Below are 21,931 nucleotides of genomic sequence, written 5' to 3'. Positions count from 1 at the left end.
ACGAGTTTTCCATATACTTGTTTACGCTTATTTACTTTCCCGCTGCTACTGTTACAATCACTACAAAATACCAAAAACATTACTTTTGTTGTCTTTACTTTTGTTACCGTTACCACCACTATCATATTACTTTGCTACTAAACACTTTGCTGCAGATACTAAGTTTCCAGGTGTGGTTGAATTGACAACTCAGCTGCTAATACTTGAGAATATTCTTTGGCTCCCCTTGTGTCGAATCAATAAAATTGGGTTAAATACTCTACCCTTGAAAACTGTTGTGATCCCCTATACTTGTGGGTTATCAGGCATTACCACCAAGCACCCAGGGATTAGGCCAGAGGTGACGCTGGTGCTCGGGATTGCACTACCAGGCATGGTTCGAGCCATGGCTGGGCGCGTTGAAGAGCCCTTGCCGGTGCGCGTCCAATGGTGGTGGTGGCCAGGCCTGTGGTGGCCGGAGTCGACGGCGGCGAGCTCGGAAGCGGCGGTCGGTGTTCGGGTGTGCACGGAAACACGGCTGCGGTGGCCTAGGCAATGTGTGCGCGGAACCTAAACCGTCTACGCGACGCGGCGAGCAGGATGGACGTGTGCCCGAGACCAAATGGTCACCGGAGCATCGTCGACGGCAAGCATGGCAGTGGCGGGTTTTCGGTCGTCGGCAAAGCGGCAGCTACGGCGTGCAACCAAGAAAATGGAGAGGGGGAGAAGGAGCAGCAGCTCACAGCGGTTGCATTGGTGCATACGGTGAGCTCATAGGAGGACCGGAGCGAACAGGGCGGCAGAGGCGATCTCGGCAGCCGCAGGTTGGAGACGACGACGGTGAAGATGAAGCGGGGTTTCCCGAGGTGCGTGACTCATTGTAGGGGTAGTGGTCGTCACGACGGAGCTTCTGGACCGCTCGAGAGGACGAGGGAGAGGCGATGGCCGCGGTGGTGCTCGTCGGCGCGCTGGGCTGTGCTCGAATGCGAGGTGGAGAGGGACCAGAGGGGGGAGGCACTGGGAGAGTGAGAGAGGGTCGAGGAGGTGGCGTGGCTGCACCAGGGAGGGCCAGGGCGAAGCGGCAAGCAGGAGGTGGCCGTCGGTGGCCGTGCGTGTGCTGGCGCACCGCGGGCACACGCCCTCATGCCTTCTGGCACGAGGGTGAAGGAGGCGGCGCTGGGCTGAGCCACTACAGCGGTGGGCTGGGCCAACAGTGCTGGACCAGCATAGGAGCTGGGCCGGTTGGTGGGCGCCAGGTTAGTCCTTCTCTCTCTCTTTTATTTTTCTTTTCTATTTCTGTTATTTTGTTTTGATTTAGTTTTATACACTAAATCATTTTTGTTGCTTCTGATAATTCTTGTAGGGACTAGTTGCATTATTCCAAAGCCCTTCACCAAAGATCAGAATTATTGGACATATATTAATTAATTAACAAATATATATCCAATGCAAATAGTTATTGATTTAATTCAAAGGCCCAAAATAAATATCTCTGAGATTCCAAAAACATAGTTTTGAGTTTTACCTCTTGCCAATATTTTCAGAGACTAAGAGGAACATTTTCTTGGACTTCTTTGAAAAGATTTTAATGTTAATTATTTCTGAAGTGATTTCTGAGGGTTTCAACTAACCTCAATTCAAATTTCAGAATTTAGACATGATGCATGATGCTCACTCATGTAATTAGCTACAAGCAAATTCTAGGGCTGTGACAGGCCACGACCGAGGTGGCAGCCCTCAAGATGGCGTTAGCTGAGGCCGAGGACAAAGCGGCCAAGGAACACGCCGCGCGCGAGAAGCATGAGGCCCTGGTTAGGAAGGCCCAGCAAGAGCTCCAGGACGCCGTCCAGAAGTTCGAGTCCTTGGAACGCAATTTTAAGACGCAAAAGTCCGAACTTGCGAAGGCCCGCCAGAGCGCACAGGATGCCCGAGCCAAAGCCCAGAGCGCCCTCCAGGAAATTCAGGCGGCCAAGGAGGTTGCGGCGGGTAAGTCTTTCCCTATACAAAGCAAGTATGCGAAGGAAAAAATCCTTGTACTTACTCGAATTTGCGTTTTCCAGGCGAGTTTACGGATCTGCCGCGCAGTATATCAGATGCTCCTGAGTTTTAGCAAGCTGAAGAGGGGATGTCAACGGAGAAGCTATTCTGGTCTCAATATCTTGGACCAGAACATCCGGTGCCCTTTAGCGACCAGCTGAAACAGCTGGTCGAGCTGCACAGGTCGGCTGAGCTAGCCATGAAGGACCTAATAGTCCGGTTGTGGCCTGCCGAGCCCATCCCCAGCAGCTACTTCGGACTTGTGAAGCGGCTTGTGAATGCCTGCCCACGGCTCGAAGCCGTGAAGCGGTCCGTCTGCATCGAAGGTGAGCGGATGGCATTTGCCCGCATCAAGATGCATTGGGCGAAGCTGGATGCCAAGAAGCTGAATACCGAGGGGCCGCCTGAGGGCAAGGAGCATCGTCGACCCGAGCTATATTTTGGTAGTGTCCTGGAGGGGTCCCGCCTTGTGGCGGAGCAATGTGCGAAGGACGTTATATTCCCATGAAAGCATTCGGGTTACTGATACGTCTCCGTCATATCTACTTTTCCAAACTCTTTTGCCCTTGTTTTGGACTCTAACTTGCATGATTTGAATGGAACTAACCCAGACTGACGCTGTTTTCAGCAGAATTGCCATGGTGTTATTTATGTGCAGAAATAGAAGTTCTTGGAATGACCTGAAACTTCACGAGGTGCCGCTTCGACTGCGAGGGGGGGTGTTGAGTATATGTGTTATGTGCATATTGTGTATTGGGCCCGTCTTCTAGTTCCTTGTATAGTTGAGATCCGTGGCCCACCGTACATCATATATATACGTGCCTATGCACGAGAGCAATACATCGTGCAATCCTAATCTCCTACACCAATGCCTCTCAAAAATTAATAGAAAGGAGTATTAACGCGATACAGGGAACCAAATTACATTTGTTAACAAAGTTGCTGACAAGAAAAACATCAGGATAAATGTGCTATCAGTGTTTTGAGCCTTTTTGCATCATAAATTAAACACGAGACCACAAATTTACTTGTAGAGTATTCATTTCTGCAGAAATATTCTTATTATGATATTATTACAACACTTCTTCATATTTTGCAGAGTGCGTTTAGGCACCCAAACTTGGTCGAAAGTGCTTTCAACACCGAAGCATGGATCAACTTGGAGAAGAGTTCAGTTCTGGAGGGGGCTAACTGAAAAGTGCCAGAAGAAATCATGCACGAGTGCATATATCCACTGATACGGGCATTGATATGATACTGTGATACAAGAAGTTGTGATCTGTGCCCAAGGTAGAGGTTTAAATAGTCAGACATCCATTACCAAATATACAAAACAGACCTTAAACTTTTCTATATTGCCGGTTGCAGCTTTGCATTACACCATGTCAAACTCGCATCTCGTTTTCAGCTTGGGGCATTTCTGTCTCACGGGCACAATGATGAACTAAAAATCTACCTATCACCCTGGAAAGACGGTACTGACACACATCTGAGTGAAGAAGAACTTGTATGCAGCTTTCAAGAAAAGTGAGTAACGCAAAAATAGGGACTGCTTCTGCTTGTGATTATCGAGTATTAGTGTTTTAGAAAATTATGACGTACTAGTTCATTTGGAAACAATCGGTAGTTGTTCATCTGGATTAATATTTTGAACAACTGCTATGATTTTGCATGTAGGCACAACTTTTGGGGGGCTAGACGCAAAATATCCTGTATATAAACAAATGAGTTGATCCTATGCCTTCGATGCAGATCTGACGCACCATGCTAAGCACGATATCATGTTTTTTTCGAGAGTATGCAAATTGCGTACCATATTTTTATAGAAGGGAGAAAATTTGATTACAAGAGGACGATAGTAGTGCGGAGACCACCATTAGCCCACCCACACCATTACAGGAGAATAAGCTACACTCTCACGAATCTTTGTAAACCACCTACTCCACCTCTAGCAAGTTTCCATTTCTTAATTTATCAAGAATGTTACTCGTCAGGGCCTGCGCATCTAACTGTTGCTCTCTCCGATTGGAGACACGGGCGTTCCGCTGCTTCCACATGGACCACGTGGCACAGATAACCAAAGTTTCAAACCCACGCCTCTCCTCCTTTTGGAAGGCTTGTCTCTGCATCATCCACCATTCCAGGAAGCAATCCTGAGGTGTCGTAACCGCGGTAGGCAGGTTCAGAACATCAAAGCAGCGATGCCAGGTCTCACGGGCATAGACGCATTGTGCAAGGATATGATCAACATTATCCACCTCCTGGAGACATGTGTAGCATGCAGAAGGTTCGTCCTGAAGGCCATGCCTGGTACGACGATCCGAAGTCCAGATTCTCTTTTGCATGGCCAACCAAGAGAAATTTTTGCACTTGAGTGGAGCCCAACTCCTCCAAATGGCTTTGGCATGGGGGAAAGAGACCAAGCCGTGGCAAAGAGTGGCATAGGTGGACTGCGCCGAATAAGCTTGTGAGGCAGTGCAAGGCCAAGAAAACACGTCCTCCGCGTCGAGGTCTCGCTGCACCGTGGAGATGGCCAGCCGTAGATGCATGGCTTGTAGAAGCACTTGGAAGGAGTTGCTGTCCAGGATGTCCAAAACCCATCTCTCATCCACAGTGGCCTGCTGCACAGTTCTCTGATTGATCGTCCGAGTGTCGATTAGGGCATGAGCCATGGGTGCAATGTCCTTGACCGCAAAGCCATGGATCCATCGATCTCTCCAGAAAAGTACTTTATCTCCTCTCCCAACAGAGATATGCACCAGGCTGTCGAAAATTGCTCTAGCATCATCATCCACAAGGAGAGAGAGCCCTTGCCATGGCATGTTCGGATCTGTGCGTCGGAGCCACTCCCACCGAACCCTAAGGGCCAGCCCTTGCCGATGCAAATCCTTGACTCCCAACCCACCAAACTTCAAGGGACGGCAGATAGAGTTCCATGCCACCAAGAATTGGCCACAATTGACTTTATCTTTGCCAGCCCAAAAGAAGACCCACATCCAACTATTAATGTCTTCCAGCACCCAAGCCGGGGCTTCGAGGATGAGCAGGTGGTGGATCGGCCTCGCCGCAATGACAGAGTTCACAGGAATCAGACGCCCAGAACGCTGCATTAGGCCACGCTGCCATGCAGGGAGGAATTTTCTCACGAGATCGAGCAAGGGTTGCCAATCAGCCTTGGTGAGCTGCTTGATCGCGAGCTGGAGCCCGAGATATCGGCACGAAAAGTTGGTCAGCGGGCACTGGAGGTTTGCCAGGATTCTCTCCTTTTCCTCGTGAATGACTCGTACCACAGGATATTTTCCAAGAGCGCTAGCATCTGGTGACCAATCGAAGAATCGAGAGGCACGACCCACCGAGAGATGCTACACATGCTTTTATGAGATAGTTAGGATCTGATTGGCTTAGATTTGATAAAGTGAGGCGGACCCGCCACTTAAAATCAGGGAGGGACAATTAGTGAAGGCCACGTAGCAGGGTCCGTGAGAGCCCGTGACTTTTGCGCGTGTGTAGTATTATCGCGACCCACCAGACGGCAAGCGGTGGGCGTCTGATCCCACGCGCGGCTGAACCCACGAACCAGAGGAGGGGGTCCAAGCGCGCGACCCACCAGACCGCTGTCTGATCCCACGCGCGGCTGAACCCGCGAACCAGAGGAGAGGAAGGGGGTCGAAGCGTGCGACCCACCGGACGGCCGTCTGATCCCACGCGCGGCTGAACACCGAACGGGAGAGAGGTGGCGCTCTCCACCCGTGCAAGAGGCCAGGGCGGCTGATCTGCTCTCTGATGCTTCTCTTCTCTCACCACCCCCTGCTGCTTCCCTCTTCTTCTTCCTGAGCGCCCCTGCTGCTCCTTCTGTCTTCCTCCCCTGCTGTTCTTCTTCACCAAACCGAGCCTGTTGTTGTTGTTCTGTGTGTGTGTGTGTGTGTGTGTAATTCATAAAAATTATTGTTGTGCGATGATGATATTTGTTCAGTCCGAAGACATGCGCCGTTCTTACTTATTTTATTGATCAGTGAGAGTTTGTACCCACTAGCAATTACAAGTGTGATCAGATGATGTTAGCTCTGGAGAACGATTTGAGAATCTAGTGCTATCGTATTTTCATTCTATTTCATGTTGTTGAGTGCACTGCACTTTCAATCTACTAAACTGTCATGTCTCTTTAATCATGCAAACTTGTTATGCTTTGGTTGCAGCATGTTTCAAGTACCTGGAAATGATTTTAACTTTGCAAATAAAAAATCAGTAATACCATAACCTTGCAAATCAAAATTTAGTACCATCACAACCTTGCAAATCAATATTTAGTAATGAACATTTTAGAAAAAACTGTGCATGGCTCCACTATGGAAGACAAACCAAAATGTAAATCAAAGTTCTGTCATGTTATATTTATCTTCAAGACCTCAACATGGGAAATTGCCGCGGTTGCAAGGGGAAGGCACCCGGCAGTGCCTGAGGGCTAAGGGCACTTAACTCTACAAATCAAAATTCAGTACTAACATAAACATGCAAATCAGAATCCAGTAATTAACCTTTTTGACAAATAGTAAGTCTGCAACTCCATGGCTCCATTGCAAAGTCAGTGTACATCAGGTTCCCAGATACAACAGCAGTTACCTACTCGTACAAATGAAAGAGCAACATTACACTGACTACCCTGATGACCCAAACAGAGCAAAACAGAATCCAGGTTCATATATAGCTTCACTAGCTAATCCATGTAGAGGCCATTGTAATCAGGTGTGGTTCGTCGTCTTCGTGCAGTCGGCAAGCCACTGACCGCTCTCTTCCATGTAGAGGCCATTTGCAAGGGATATGTAGCACCATTGAATTGCTCACAAAATAGACGGGGAGACATGTCCATCACCTAACTGCGAAGAATGATATAATGATCCATAAAGCATATCGCAGACAATTAATACCATGGCTGACTAAAATATCAACAAGCTTCAGTAAAAGCCTTTGAATAAAAAAGAGCAAATACATTTTGCATAAGAATAAGGGAACAAAGAAGAGATGATTTTAAGATCACAAAACTGTTATAACTCTGATAAGACACCATTTGAATAATATGGTGATGTGCCTACTTCTTGCAGTGAACATAAAGAAGGCTTTGCTATCATTTGGTGGAACAATTAAGCTGTACAGTACAAATACCAGACTTGAGAAGAAATTCCTTTGTTCTTGATTATGCAACAAAATTGACAAGCTCTTTCTTTCCCGGGAAACTAAACTAGTAAAACTGAATGGAGGAAACTAAGCAAATTACATTCCTAGAGATTGTAGGAGGCAACAACAGAACTAAGAGGATAAATGGAAACAGGCATACCAAATACCATCTAAGCCCTCCACAATAACATCAGTACAACTTCAAGTAAGAGGTATCAGTGAATATTGGAAATAAAAAATAATTCTACTTGAGCATGATAGTTTTCTACCTTAAGGTCGCCATTGTCCATTTAACCACGGCCATACTCGTTCTACAGATTATTCTAATTCATCTGTATATCTGTATATGTGTGATCAAAACAACAACTTCAGAAATCCTCAGATCAAGTGATCAGTTCGCACAAAAATGGTAGCTAACCTGCTGCCCCTGGTTTCCTCTATGGCTCTATGTGTTTTGTTTCCTCACCGGGACTGCGAACTGAGGAAAGGATTGGGCTGGCAGCGCCACCACCACTCGATAGAAAAAGCTCCGCTGAACGATCGGGAGTTTCTTTTTTATTTTACCGAACAATGGGCAGCTATCGACCCCTACGGGATGATGGGAAAGTCCAAAGTAGTATTGGTAAAATGACTAGTTGCCCTTTATCATGGACAACTTCATTTGCTTGGTACTCCGATATGGGTGATTGGAGTACCAGGGTACCGTAAAAAATCTCAAATAAAATCATTTATGAACGTTAGTGCAAGTCCCTGTTACCACACAAGATCGCTTCAAATCTCAATTACAGGAACACCAAGCAACAAGCCACCTAGCTGTTCTCGGTTTCTATGAGTCTATGATGATCCCACACACGACACTTCATTCTCGGTTTCCCTAACTCCCAACTCCATGAAGGTGCACTCACTATCCTAGTTGTTCTTTCTGGACCAGGAGCGTCCAAATTGATGCTAGTCTAAGAATGTTTACTACAGTGTTGTACAGTCCTAATGAGGCTTGGCGCCGAATGTTGATTCTGACACTATGCAGTGTTGTGATGGCTACAGTTCAACACAAATAAAAATTTCTTGCACACTGTTTTTTCTCTCATAACTATGTTTTATGGGATTCTCTCCTTTTGTCTGCATTTTTTTTGTTGTGTGGAGAAGCACTTCAACGGTGCAATGCATCAAGAGAAAAAAAAGAAAAAAATCAAAGTGAAGAGGAAAAGGTATACTCAATAATTAAAACATTATCTTATTTAAAAACATTGCATCTGATGGGAGAAAATGTGAATGGGATATTAGTAGACGTTCAAAGTGGATGTACCTACATAAGGAGCTCGGCCACATCTTTCCCCTCCACGAATCATTGCTAATTTACTTCTGATAGGAGTAATTGCAATTCTTGTAGCACTCCCAAACAGACTCCAACCTGTAGATCATATAATACCTAGCAGTTAATAAAACTAAACAGAAAATAAAATAAAATTTAGTAGTGGGCTGCAACGACATACATGTCTTTCATTCCCGATTTCTTTAACAAAGAAGTTAAGGCAAGCATCACAAACTCTTCGAGATAATAAGCACCTCCGACCTCCAGTTCATCGAGATTTTGTACCAGTTGCTTGCGGGGGCCATCAACATGGCAGTCAAAGGATTTCTCAATGCCATGTACTGCAAGATGCCTCAATAATTCAATCATGTACTGTAGCTCATCTTCATAATATGCAGCGCCTTTGTACTCGAAAACATCAATAATGATTTGATTAACAACCGCAGTCATCTTCCCTAACCATAAAGATCCTTCGAACTCCTTCAAGATCTTCTTAAATAAAGGACTTGTATCATTCTGATCGAACGATCTCCATGCATCAAAGATGCCTACCAGCAAATTCAAACGAGCCCTTGAAGGCTTGAAAAAGGGATAATGGAGTATCAGTTCTCGCAAATCCTTTGTCTTGAGTCGGTCCGACCACCAGGTAGCATATAGTCCCATGCCACTCAAGAAAGCATGAAAAGGTGACAAATAAGGAACGTAAATCTGAGACTGCATGAATTTTTGCACCACTTTTGTTGCAATACTTTTAAAATCCTTCTCCATCGCAGTGACCATCTCGGGCGATATTTCAGGCTGTATATCAAATAACTTCGGACTTTTTGTGATGACCACCTTGCCATCGTAGGCATCCATATCATTTAAGCCAAAATCACCTTCCCACGAGTACCCAACTTTATGTTTGCTAATCACATGTTCGACAAGTGCCTGAACCAAGGCGCATTTATCAGGCAAAGGTGTCATGATTTGCTTCTCAACATGACCATGTACACTCATTTCTCTAAGCAAAGCAGCGCCAAAACAATCCTCTAGCTTTTCATGCCTAAAAAAATATATACAGCAGTCTCTAATTAAGCACTAAAATAGAACTGAGTTGCATAAACAAATAATGATATAAAAGGGAAGGGATTGAGAACATTACTTTTTGGACATTTCAAGAAATTTTAACTCGAGCTGCTGGATTAAATTCCTGTTGCATTCTGTCAGCTTTATTTTCAAACTTGTTACAAGTTCCAGCATATACTTCCGGGCAATTTCTGTTAACTTCACCCTCAGCCTGTTTACAGTATTTAGTAATTAGTACTATGATATTAAAATCAAGGAATCATAAGGAAAATAAGGTGGCTACTAATTTGAAGGGAAAGTGATGGCTACTAATTTAAAGGGAAATTTCAGCACATATCAGCACACAATCTTATAGCTTGGTTTTCATGCAGGTGATTGTGATTTGTCCCCTTTTGAAAAAAAGGTAATTGTGATTTCAGAATTGGAGCATACTTGTGCTAGTACTGGTAAAGTAACAGGAAAGGAAGCTTCGAAGGGGGGAGGATATCTTCAGGAAAGATCCAACTGTTGGTGCAAAAAAACTACAGGATAGGATACCAGAACAATTACTCAATGTGGATCATAGTTAGCCAAGAAACATCCAAAGCTTGAAAGAGTGGTGCCTCTGTACTAGCTGTATGATTGAAACAAGGATACATTGGTCCTAAATAACTGCCTTGGATGGAGAATATGACACCGTGCTAAACAACTAAAATGTGTAACCTTTGTAGTGTTATTTAAGTGTACCAAGACATTTTGGTGCTAGCTTTCCAAAGGTGACCTATTTGGGTGCTACATAACCAATTTTTCCAAGATTGAAGAGATAAATTTGTCAAAATTATACCTTTCGCCGCCATTGCAGACTCCCATTGCAAGGTCCTTTGACCGATTCAAGAGATGCGAGTAGAGGATGTGCAGTTCCCTTGATCCAGAACCTCTCACAAGCATGCCCCACAATTGAAAACGGTAATATGACATCGTTTCTCCGGATAGAGTAAACCTATCAAAACGAAGTTGTCTGGATTAGAACCCGTTGAGCAGAACAATAACAACAACAACAAAGACTTTAGTCCCAAACAAGTTGGGGTAGGCTAGAGGTGAAACCCATTGAGCAGCATGAGACAAAAAACATAGAAAAGCGAGATAAACATACTCATCAAGAAACTCCCAAAACATAGGTAGCAATGTGACATTTTTCTTGTCCGCTCCCTGTTCTCTCCTTTTATCCCGGCTGGGGCTCCTCTGCTCATCCCATGGGACCAAGTCATCCATGGATGGAGGAATCAAATCACTGACAAGATTGGGCAACATTGGCAGAAGGTTGGCAAGTCCAGATTCCTCACTCGTGACATTGGCAGAAGATTGGGCATCATGATTTGAACACTGCAAACAGAACATTGACATTTAAATAAACATGCCAACAAACACAGAATAACTTATAAAGTCTTAGTTCCCCACCCTTTCATAAAAAAGAATGTAGGCCTCGCAATCAAGAACGTCCTGCAAGCTGGCTTCTCTGATCATCTCATCGCTTGCATAAAACCAAGACTTGTCATTGCTTTGATGTTCCTGACCATTCATCTTGCTAGCTCTTACATACACAATATAATGACCTCCTTTCCGATCTCCAATGTGTTGAGCAACACCAACTAGACGGTAGGTGTTATTGTCATTCTCGTCAAACCTGAAAATTACAAGAAATAGTGATGACCAGAGCAGTCGTAGAGCTGTACAGTACTGTCGCTCGCTCATAAATCACAAATACTGAGATGCCAAATTCAAAAATATTCAGACCCAGTTCAGTCTGAATAATTGTCTGAAACTACATAAGGATGATTAATAGCTAGGTAGTGGTTGGAGATCTTCTTTGGTTAGGAAGGGAGCTGAGAGTGTAGAGTTAGTTAATAAAAGGTTAATTTTCAAAGCTAGGAACAGTAAGTATGCATGCCTTTGTTTGTCGCTAACGAGGGACAAAAGAATACTAAGTCAGCAATTATAGTTCATTTTCATGTCATGGGTCCTAGCTAATCTAGCTGCTCCAGCTTTTTCATTCATGGACCTAATTAAGCTGAGCTAACTTCAGTTATACTAGTTTCTGTTTTGTTTAATTTGGACGGACGTTTGGTTTTTTTATTGATCAATTATTTCTAAATTTGAGTTGTATTTATTAATTAGTTACTGCTTCATGCTTGAAGATAGCTGGAGTAGTTACTAACACTGCGCTACTACTCTGGTTGATGCATGGATCTATATTCAGTCAGTCAAGGAATGTTTTTTCCTATAATAGTCGGTCAAACAAGTTTTCAGATTCAGGTATTTCTTATCCATTCGAACAAGACTATTAAAAATGATTTCATATTCAGTCAGTCAAAGAAACAATACCTACCTTTCGCCCATGTATGGCTGCATATTAAGAATCTCCTTGAAACACACATGTCCTTCCAATTTATCATATCCAGCAGGATTAGGAGCCTTTTTTGCCTGATCAAACTAATCACCATTACATCTGGAGCTTTGGTTATAATCATTCTTTTCCTTGCAGCTCTGAAAATTTTTGTTGTTTCCTGTTTCTGTTTCTGGTCATTTTGGTTATCGTCACCACCTGACTCCACAACAAGTTTTGTGTTAGCTGCATCAGTACAAGACTCACAGAGCCAATCAGATATCAACTCTTCCTTGGTGTATAAGGAGAAGCAATCCTTAACTGATACAAGATCACCGTCATCATGTGCCTCAGCATCAGCTTTATTGCTCCTCGAAGCTACAGCAGGGAGCTTCCTATCTGGAATTGCCAGTCGGAATATAAGGGTCTCTTCATGTTTCTCCTTGGAACTGTGTACACATTCTGTGCTGGTTAGAGCACTACACTCCTCGCCTGCAAAGATGGAATTGACAATTGTGACCTTCTTTGAAGCATCCATTGAAGGTTGATGTGCTTCATCTTCCTCTTCATCCAAACCATGAAGAAAACATTGGATGAGTTCTTCGGCATCCTCCATTCCGCCGGTACTGAATTGGGGCCACTTTGAGCAGACAGATGCAAGCAGTTTTGTTGGGTCAAGGCAGCCTTTTGCATTGCTTGAAGGACTTGTGTTGACAAAGAGCTCTTTGAAAAGCGCAGCAATTGGCCCTTTGCAAACGTTTTGTCCCATCATTACGCTGCGCAGTGGGTCAAGGGCCAATAAGCACTACAACATGGCATTGAAAAAACAGGTGTTGCCGAGATTCCGCAGCCCCCTGATGACATTATATTTGGCAACGTCCTCCTTGGCTATCTCCTCTGACTGGCATATGGAAACAGGCTCCTTGGTTATGTCCTCAGAGTGAGGAGATGATGGACTGCTGGATCCCTTGTCCTCCGTCTCCACCGGTTTCATCTACGGTGTCACCACCTCCTTCTTGCCCAAACCTTCATCATCCTCCGAGCGAGGAGATGACGAACTGCTGGATCCCTTGCCCTCCGCCTCCACCGGTTTCATCTGCGGTGTCACCACCTCCTTCTTGTCCAAACCTTCATCATCCTTCGGATCAAGTGGGTTGGTGTTTGCCTCTAACTCAGTTGAAGCTTCTGCTGATTGTGATGGACGATACTTAAAAACCTTGAGTGGAACCTTCTGGTTACACTCACAACAGTACAGTATATCTTTATCATAGGTGTTGGCAAACCACCGATGCTCAGGTTGCTCCTTGTGATGTGCTCTAACATGGCCCTCTGCCTCTCCTGCACCACCACAAAAAAAGCTACCGCACTCCAAGCAAACCCAGGAAGCGCTGTTGTTTGGTTTTGCAGGCTCCTTGGCAGCAGTGCGTCTTGCTGACCTGTTCTTCTTCCTCTCCATCTTCTCCTCACCACCCGAGCGGTGGGCAGTCAAAGCCTTAAGATCACACGTCAAACAAACATCGCAATGTTTGGTCCGCAGCCGCTTTTCATTCAACTTAGACATATGCTCACGATCGTAGTGCTGAATGCACTTAAACTCCTGCATTGGGTCACTAGGAACATAGAGGATACACGGTGAGCTTGGTCTGGATCGGTCACTAATGGCCCCGCATCGCATCCAAAAAGGAAAGGTTGGGGGAAAGTTACCTCGGTGTGGCCAGCGATTTCTGGCGAGCCGACGGGCCTTGGGCTTGGGCCCCATGGCGCCGCCGAAGCCGGACGAGTGGATTCGGCGCGGCGACGCCGGAGGGGGCGGGTACGGCCGGCGGCACGCGGACGCAGCTTCCTGTGAATGCGAAACGAAGGGGAGGGAGGGAGGGAGGGAGGGAGAGAGAGAGGGGAGGGAGACGCTGCGGCTGGAAACTTCACATGCGCCGGCAGCGGCAAATCAGGGGCACAGGGGTCGTGCAACGGAGCTACGCCCGGTCCATGCGCCGGTGCCCAGCGGAGCGCTCGATGCAATGGCACGTTTCGCGGCGGTGCGCAGTGGGCCGGGTGCATACGTTCAACAGGGTGCATCGCGCGTAGGGGTAGAAGCGTACTTGTCATTTGGACTCGTAGGACGATGCGTCAAGCCGTCAATGCCCATGGCGTTGTAGTCCAATCCAGAAATTACTAGGAGTCCTTTATATCTTTTCTTGAATGTAATGTAATGTTGAAGATATTCCTGGGAGTCTATGACAGGTGATTTGGACTTGTGCCCATACAGCAACAGCAGTAGCGTGCCCATACGTACGTCCCGAGCTAGGGTTAGCACTAGTACTAGCTAGTAGCCTTGTGGGATGATAGGACCGGTAGCTCACCGGAGAGGCCGCCCCGGCGGTAGGAGTGGTGCCCAAAATACGTACGTAAGCAGAGCAGCCTCGCTCGCTCTATGGCCAGTTTGCAAATAAAGTGCAGTTTTCCAGCGTCTACCATTGCTGCCAGTGCCAGGACCCAGGAGAGAGAGAGGAGAGTTTGGAGTTTAGACTAGCTTGCTTGGTTGCACTAGCAATAAATAGCACGGCTTGGTAGCTCATGACCCTCCCTACTCATGCACAAATCCTACTACTACTACTACTAGTGCTTTGCTTATGGTTATGGTTTAGAACGACTATAGCAATGTCATCATATTGACCCAATCGACCTAAGAACTGCTATATAGTATGGTGATTTTGGACCAAATTAGTAGTATCTAGCTTATGATTTTGGACCTAAGAACATCGTATAAATACGCATGATGAATTAACTATTATATTAACTTAAACATCATATTTTGGATCTTCATCGATTAAATATGCGAATGATCTCGTAAAGAAAAGAAAAAAATCCCACTTATAAGAAAGAAAATTGTCCACCCATCAGACGGTGTGACCCTAATATACTTTCTAACAATATATAATATAAGATCGATATACTCATATATAGTTTGTCATCTCTATTCACCACAGCGGAGAAACCAGAAGCCAAGGTGGTCGAGGCATGGTTCGATAATCGGTGGTTACCCAGATTCCGCGGGCCTCATGAAACCGGGGAAGCCCTTGAGTGGGACCAGATGCGACAACAACTGGCGGGTGTTAGCCTCTCCCTTGGCAGAGATGAGGTCACTTGGATGCTTGAGCCACCCGGGGATTTTTGGACCGGGTCCTTGTACCGAGAGATCTTCCGTTCGGCGCCTCCTTGCGACTTAAGTGGGCTATGGAAGGCTAGAATTCCATCAAAAACTAAAAAACATATTTCTTTAGCAAGTGGCGAGGAATAGGATCTCAATTGGGGATCAAGTGAGAAAACGCAACGTGCCGGGTGATGGCAAGTGCGTATGGTGTGGCGAGGATGAGACATGCGATCATACCATTTTGCGATGCGTCGTCGCTAGATTCGCGTGGAGTGTGCTTCGGGCGACTACGGGTTGTACGTGGAATCCGAGATCTTTCTTGGATGAGTTCCGTTTGATCAAAGCCTCGAGTGGCCAGGATCGTAAGCTTGCTTGGGTGGGGTTTGCGGCCCTTGCGTGGTCTCTTTGGAGAACCCGTAACAAAGCACTTATCGAGGATATATCTTTTTCCAACATCTGGCTAATGTGATGTACAAATTGGTGATCCTTTTGCAGCTATGAAAGCTTCTGGCGAGCAAGGGTGGAGCAACTCGCAGGCAGCCTTCGCACAAGGTGCTATGAGCTACGGCACGCAGGAAGGAGGGACACCACCGGTTGCGGAACCACCCGCCTTGCCGCCCACATCTAGGAGGATGGCTTTGCACACTGTGTCGTGTCAACTGGTCCTGATGGACCTTGCATCGCTCTTTGTTTCGTTATGTTCTGCTTTCGTTTATCTTTAGTACTTGATGGACTTGTCTGTGAGGGCTTCAGTTTAAGTCGGGGCATCTACCTCCGCTCTAAAAAACTCATATATATAGTTCCATATAGTAGTATCATTTTTTTCCTTTTTAGTGGAAGCAGTATGTAAGTTGTTAGTAGTAGTATTATTTGATTTATTTATTTTGCTAATCAAGTAGTAGTAATAATAGATTGAAACAGTGCAGGGGGCGCATTTCTTTTGTACCACACCGAGAGGGTGGTCTTTTCTTTTTGAGGTAAATACACGGACAGTCATAGAACTTGCACGTGACGGTCAGTTTGGTGCATAAACTTGTAAAATACATGTTTCTAGTCATCAAACTTGTGTGGGCATGCAAATACGGTGCTTTCTACCGTAGCTGGGCGTATTACATGCATGTGCGGCGTGCCAACATTACATGGGCCCGCTGTCAGTGGCCGAGGAAGTGGGTAATGCGCATGCGTTTTTTTTCTTCAAAAAGTACCCTTGCATTTCATTTTTTTACACAGAAAAATCTGAAATAAAACGGAAAAAAAGATGGATCATTATGGATGGGATTCGACCACACCTGCAATTCGCATGCATATTGCCCGCCAATCGGCTAACTGATGTTTGACATCTAAGGTGCACAATTAGCTTTATATACGAGGACTGTTCTAATTAAAATAGAAATCAAAGAAAAGGGTTCGTGAAAAGGTGGAAGCCCCGTTCGAACCATCCGGCCACAATGACGCATAAAAAGAAAACACAATTTATCTTATGTATTTTGCTATTGTTTTTTCTATGTAAGAAAACAACTTATATTCTAGATAATTTTTTTGAATTTGAGTATTTTTCGGAATGAATGCATGTATTTTTTACGGACAAATCAACCAATTTCCGTTAGAGTATCTATAGCAGACCCCTTATATGCGGACCCTTATAGTGTGTTTACAGTGTCTGTTCAGACAACTTTTTGGCGCAAAACCGTAAACTGGCGATTATTTTATGGGTCGGCGCGATATGAGGGATTTGCTAGAGATGCGCTTAGAATTCAAAAAAATATATTAGAAAATCTAGATAAAACAAAATATAGTGCATAATGAATGTATGTTTGCGGGCAAATCAACTAACCTTTAATGACAAGTTTAGCATGAAATGATCCAAGTTGGAAACTCTTTTCACGGTTTAACTCTTTTTGCTACCACCACCCACCACCCACCAAGACGTGTACAAGGCCTACCACAAGAGATATTGGCGTTATCCCCTAGTCCATGCTCGGTCAGTCGCTGTGCCCTTGACCAGGCCGTGGTGACGACGTGACGTTGCCAAAGGCTACTGACACAGGCTAGGGTGTTTGCCCACTAGCCCATCGGCGGAGTAGAATGTAGAGCAGCGCCATACCTTTGTTTTTTCAGGAACACAGTGATAACAAAAATAACTCAGGTGGCTCATTACAATCAGCATGAAGGATCTTCTGTTCAAGTGTAGCTGAGCAAAGCACGTATGGGAAGCACCGGGCATTCATGAATTAATTGAGAGATCTTGTCTTGTTCATCGTCCAGGACAGTCGGTTTTAGAGGAATTGTTGTACTCGTGCCCTCATCAGTCACTGGTTTTGGGACAGGCCCCATTGCCAGAGCTTGTTGCGGTGGCCCGTTGGTATCTATGGTCGGAGAGGAGGCAAATTAGCGTGATATTCAGGTGCAGTCCCCAGAAAGATCTGCGATGGCAATCAAAGTGTTATCCTCAAATTTCAGGTCTGCTGAAGTCTCTCATGCAAGGTTGAGAAAGGATAGATGGGCTCCACCAACAGGTGATTGTGTTAAGATAAACGTTGATGCTTCTTTCGATCCAGATATGTTAAGGGGAACTACAGGTGCAGTCATTCGTGATAAAAAAGGGAAGTTCATCGCCGCGTGTAATGCACGTTTGGATATGGTTCAAGATGTTCTTTCGGCCAAGGCTCTCGCTCTCAAGCATAGTTTGTTCTTTAGCTGAATCCATGGATTGTAATAGAGTTGTTATGAGTTCTGATAATAGTGAATTAATAGAAATTATGATGAATGAGAGGCCTCTTACAGGTATTGCTGCAGCGATTCTTCATGATTGTTTTTCTATGGAGCCAGAATTTGTTAGGGTCAAGTATGAGCATGCGAATAGGGAAACGAATTCTGTAGCTCAGGAACTAGCCCAGTTAGCTAAGTTCCAGACCAGTAGGGTCTGGTTGGATGGTCCTTCCCCTCTATTGTACCTCTCATGGTGAACAATGTAACATTATTATCTATTAAATAAAGAGGTCTTTTTTGAGGTAAAAAAAACAATCAACATGAAGGATTCCACGCAGGTCATCAGGAACATTCGCCACCAGGTCTTGATCTCCTTTTTCCCTTGAAATAAAGGTAATAGAGCGTTTTCTACCTCATATAACAAGCTAGAAAAGCCTGGATGACCAAAGGTCAATTACATGGATGGTTGTGTGAGCGCTGCACCACACAACATATGCAGTAGGCCATAGCCAAACCTTACAAGAAAAAACTGAACATCAAGGTGTGCGGATGCCGCCAGTCAATGACATCAAGGTGGTTCGCATCCAGAAGCTGGCTACGCTCTTTGACGACACGCGACCGAAATCACTATTTTGACCCTTTTGGCTAAGTTCATGTCGATCTGGTCCTGTTTTGTAAATTTTTTGAGATTTGACCCTTTTCCCTACTGCCACGGTCCATGGCGGTAGAGTAACACAGCCTATCACCATGGTCTTCGATGGTAGAGATCTGCTCAATGTAGACGGCGCCGTCTGGCCTGCTGACGTGGATAAGTACCCTACCGTTAGTGGCCTCAGCGATAGGATTTTAGCCCAAACCCTTTTGTTGCCTCGTGCACTTTTTCTGGGCGGTATGGCGTGTAACCCTACTGTCGGTGTCAAAACCGGCAGACCTCGGAGTAGGGGGTCCTGAGCTGTGGATCTCGGATCGAGGGTAACAGGAACGAAGGAGATGATAATTACCCAGGTTCGGGCCCTCTTGATGGAGGTAAAACCCTATGTCCTACTCTTGTTTATATTGATGGAGATGTATCAAGTACAAAGTTGATTTACCTCGAGATTGTAATGTGTAGTCTAACTCTAGGGCTAGGTGAATGATTTTGCGTTGATATTCCCTCTACGGGCTAAACCCTCTGGCTTATACACACGCCAAGGGGGTATCTAGGGTTACAAGGTCGGTATCTAGGAGCAAGGCAGCAGGATAGATATTGGAGTACATGTCAAGCCTTCGGTGGAGGTAGTCCCGATTACGCCTCGAGCGTACAGCTCCTGGAGTCCATCTTGATTATGAATGAGGGCCCGTCAGCCCAAATTGAGGATCGTGGGCCAACCAGGTTAGCACCCCCCAATCCAGGACACTGTCAGTAGCCCCTGAACAGGTCTTCGACGTCGAAGACATCTTCGTGGGACTTCGGATCCGGAGTCTTCGGCTCGACAGGCGAGTTCCCCTCTATGGAGTCTTTAAATACCAACAGTCCTGCCATGTGGACCCGGACTTACCGCACGTGGCTCTAGTCCATGACCTTGGTAACCGTGCCTTTACAGGGAAGCGAGTCGCTTTATGGAGCGACGATTTACCGCACCAATCCAACTCTTCCTTCCCAAACCAATCGCGCCAACGTTCCCTCCTCTCGAGTCCATCCTCTAGAGTTCCTATGGCGAGCAATGCAGGATCCTCCAGGCGCCTGCACGACCCTGTTAGAGGCGATTGGGGCAGTTGTGCAGTCTCATGCCTTCATCTGGAGCATTTAGCCAAGCAAGGTTATCTGCCAGATTCAGATCTGACAGCGACCCACGCATGATTGACATCCATGAGCGGTCAAGTATATGCAGAGAATCACCCGTCCCCTCAAGAGGGCGAGAGGGTATGTTTTGTCTACTTTTTGCTACGGGAACTAGGGTTTCCTGTTCACCCCTTCCTCCGGGGTCTGCTGGAGTTTTATGGGTTGCAGGTTCATCACCTCAACCCCAGTGCTATTCTACATATCGCGGGGTACGTCGCCCTCTGTGAGATGCACCTCGGATGCGAGGCACACTTTGAGTTGTGGCGGAGGTACTTCTGCATAATGCCTTGTTCCCCAACCGAGAAGTTATATGAGTTCGGGGCACCCGAAGTCTTCCGAATCGAGGGGACATAATACCCGCCCGGCTCACCTAGGGAGGATACCGACGTCTAGCCGACCGAATGGTTTTATATAGACGACGTCCCTTCATGGAGCCAGTTCGGCCAGGACTTCCATTATTCTCTATGGAACCCCTGAAGAGGCGATACAGCTCGAGGCCAAAAAACACTACAAGAAATATGTCAACTTGTGACCTTCTGTCAGTGACCCTAGAATAATTGGTTATAAATCTACGACCATTTGAAACCAATTGGTCAAAAGCTGTTCGGGGGGCTCCAAACCCTAAACTATATCAACCATTTTGGTCAGAAAGGTTGTAATTTCCTTACACAAAATGGTCATAAAGCAGACATCATTGGTCCGCTGCCTTATTTCTAGCTTATCACGACCAATATAGATGGTCATAACCTTGTAAATTATGGTGGATTGCTATGACTAGGCGCCACCTCATCAGTTTTGCCTATGTGTCATGTCCATGTGTCAATTTTTGCCCTAGGTTGTGAAGCAACCTATATTTCTGTCATTCCCAAAAATCCCAAAAAAATTGGGCATTCTTTACTATCCAAATCGTTGCCTCATGACAGTATTCAACTCCATTTGCCTGGTAAATCTTCCTCGGCAAATTTCCAAAGTTTTTGTTCAGCTCGAACTGTTGTGAAGGAAGTACTAGCTAGGAATATCCTAATGACCTGAATTTTTGCCACATCTTCTATATTCCCAAATCATAGCTCTCCACAAAATTTGAGCCCCATCTAACAATACATGTGAGTTCAGCATCCAATCTTTATTTCTAGTGATATTTTCAGTTTGTGAAGCAACTATATTTTATGTTAATTTATAATTGGTGCAAATGTACCACGACATGACCCTGCCCATAGAACTTCCATCCACCAATTTTTTGCTCATTTATTCTAGCCAATTTCCCTCAGCATTTTTCCTAATTTTCTGTTCAATGGAGAGCACTGTGAAGAAAGTACCATTTTTATGTATCCAAATGGTATGAAGTTTTTAAAGTGGCTTCACATGCCCAAATTATCCTCCTCCTCCAAATTTCAGATCAATCCATTCATTCATTTGAATCTAGCTTCAACATTCATATTTTTGTCCAGTGTGGTACGTTGCAAAGAAAATGCTACCTAGGCTCCTCCATTTGAGCTGAAAATTTGTGAAGACAGTCTTCTTAGTAGATGATCATGCTCAGCCAAATCTCACGCCCATTGGCTAATCAAACACTTGGCTGCTAATTCATATTTGAGCATAGTTCGGTCTCCTCATTAGATTCTTCTGTTGTCATTTTCTTCCTAGCACCTACCCGGGGAGTTCCCAACCCACTAGACATGCCTATACGTCCAGAACGCAGCGCAATGCCACGGTCACGTGATGACCACGCGGCGGTCATGGGAGTTTACGCGCTCTGGAGTTGGGGCCCTCGGCCACCATCCAAAACTCGACGTATTGCCACAAAACCATGTATTTCTGATTAAATATATACTTATGTATCTAGAAATGATTTTTGGAAAAAATAAAGAGCAACCTATAAGGCAGCTGCAGTTCAAATTTGACCCACTTCCTGTTGAATCGGCGGAAATTTGTTTTGCTCACCAGAGGTGGATCAAAACTTTTGACACCCAACCATTTTGTCAATTGTGCATTAAATATGGCCTAGTATTTTAGAAAATTGATTTTGTCCAATTTTGTAACAAATATATGGTAGGTCCTTCACAAAAAAACTCATGTTGGGCACTCAGAAAATTGATTTTTCGTCCAAAGAAAATGAAAAATCCCTTAGGCAACATTGTTTGCCATTCCAAGATGCACCCTTGTGAACAATATGAGATCATTCAAACAAACTATGCCATGAATATGGCCATAAGATCGATCATTTGGCTTGAAAACCATGAATCTTCACACATGATAGCTCATTTCTGAGAACACTTTTTCAAAAGAATTGTCGTATTACAAGTTTATTATTTTTCCTGG

General features: G+C 45.2%; 1 pseudogene; it reads right to left on the bottom strand.

Moving 5' to 3' along the window:
* Positions 1-2,068: 2,068 nt before the first annotated feature.
* LOC123083842 (uncharacterized) lies at positions 2,069-13,689 on the bottom strand (annotated as a pseudogene).
* Between the last annotated feature and the right edge of the window lie 8,242 nt (positions 13,690-21,931).

The sequence above is a fragment of the Triticum aestivum genome, chromosome 4A (assembly GCF_018294505.1).
Source record: "Triticum aestivum cultivar Chinese Spring chromosome 4A, IWGSC CS RefSeq v2.1, whole genome shotgun sequence".
NCBI classification, from domain to species: Eukaryota; Viridiplantae; Streptophyta; class Magnoliopsida; order Poales; family Poaceae; genus Triticum; species Triticum aestivum.
Note: the sequence above shows the minus strand (reverse complement) of the source record. Positions and strands in the feature narration are given on the sequence as shown.